Genomic DNA, 1,950 nt, shown 5'->3' with positions numbered 1-1,950 from the left:
AAAGAATGATACAAAGTGGACACTATGCACTGCAATCTCAGAGGTGCAAGGTTCAAATCTATCAGATGCTCTGCTGGAGAAGGAGGGACAATCTCCTTCTGCACCAGTCAGATCTGATTTGATGGTACAAACACAAAAATAATAAAATAAAACCCCACAAAGTGGACAGTATGCAATGATCCCACAGGCTCTCATAAGGCATACAAGTGCCACTGAATTAAACGCAATGCAACACTCCTCAACGCCATCACAGCCCTCATCAGATAGAAGGGGAATTTCCCCAAGGAGTGGCCCTTAGGTAATGCTTTTATCTTACAAAAGATAAAAGGGAAGGAGACGAAGTCAAATTGGGGGGAATGTGCTACCATCAAGAAAGAAAAGCCATGTGACAATATAACCGACCCTGTGATAATATAGAAAAGCCATGTGACAATATAACTGGACGTGTATTACTGTCAGTCCCCTATGTTTACAAAGCAACTGATAGATCTAGCTTACAATTTCATAAGAGACTCTTGGCCTCAAACATTCAAAATTTTCTGTGAGAAGGACAACAGATTTGTGTGCAAATATATCACTGTGAAAATGACAATAAATTTGTGTGCCGATAGGCCATATTATCTTGTTGAGGAAAAAGAAGAAAGGCATGCCAAGGGTGAAGTGCATCGTCTTGGACCTGGGGCCCCTTCGCCAAGTTCCCTGACACCTGATGACCCACTATGACATATGGAGATTCCTTATAAAATATAATGAATGGGAATGATTGTATGAAACACAATGTGAGCGAATGAAGGATAGTGTGAAACACAACGCTTATGAACTCTGTAAGCAAACCAATATAAATTTATACGCACACACATATTTTGTTCATAGGGTCGCTATGAGTTGCCAACGACTCGACGGCACTTAACAACATAGAAAGAGACCAGCTGGCCTAGTGGACTGAAAGTGATGCTACCAAGCCAAAGATGGGTGACTCTAACCCGGGCCCTAAGGCCTGTCTTAATTTGTTTTTGGTGAAACATTCTTCTAGGTCGTATAGCCTTGGTGTGTCCACTTGCCGTAGAGAGGTATCCTGTGGTCGCTGTGAAACTGAACACTGTGACACTGATGTGTCAAATGCGATAATGGTTACCCATGGTGGACAGTGTTTGGTGTAGCTCCCCAGTTAAAACAAGATTGGAAGCAAGAGTGGCATCCACTTCCGTAATAGCTTGCCTCCGGAAACCCTGTGAACCTGGAGAACAGATGAAAGTCACACAAGTGCCCAGGACTTTCATTCATAGGGTCACTATGAGTAGCCAACGACTTGACAGCACCTAACAATAACACACATAAATAGATAATGCGGAGAACCCCAAGGAAATGTTACATGCTGAAGGAAACAAAGCCTTCCTTCTACAAATGACAGAAAGCAGGCTTTCCCCTACAGCTTGCAGCTTGAATTTAGACTTCCAGATTCCTCTGATAGTCCAGTTGGTAGGGAGTTGAGGTGTCAACTCAAGGGCACATGGTTCAAATCCACCAGCTGCTCCACAGGAGAAAGATGGGCAATCTCCTCTCATGTGATTTACAGTCTAAAAACCTGCTGGAGGGTCAACTCTGAGTTGTTTCTGACTAGACCCTACCTAACAACAACCAACTGTCCATGTTGAGTATCTGTTACAGTAGTTCTAGGTTCTCTCTTCCTCCCTCCTTCCCTCTCTCTCGCTCTCCCAGTTGACCTTCCAGTGGGCTTCCAAGGCTGGACATCACACCGAGGAAGACTGTACATCTTTCTCCCTTCGAGACCCTGGTGGGTTAAGACCCCCAGAGATGTTTAACTTCTGGCTTAGCAGTACAATTCCCTACAACTACACCCTAGGGCCCCCTAATCAGTGCTATTTAAAAGAGCTCTAGTGGCACAGGTCCAGTGGTGAGAATCTTTGTCTCCTTGACATTGAGCTTCAA

This window comes from Elephantulus edwardii, unplaced genomic scaffold (assembly GCF_000299155.1).
Source record: "Elephantulus edwardii isolate Elephantulus edwardi_28Jun2011 unplaced genomic scaffold, EleEdw1.0 scaffold00185, whole genome shotgun sequence".
Lineage (NCBI taxonomy): Eukaryota > Metazoa > Chordata > Mammalia > Macroscelidea > Macroscelididae > Elephantulus > Elephantulus edwardii.
This window is presented reverse-complemented; position numbering follows the sequence as displayed.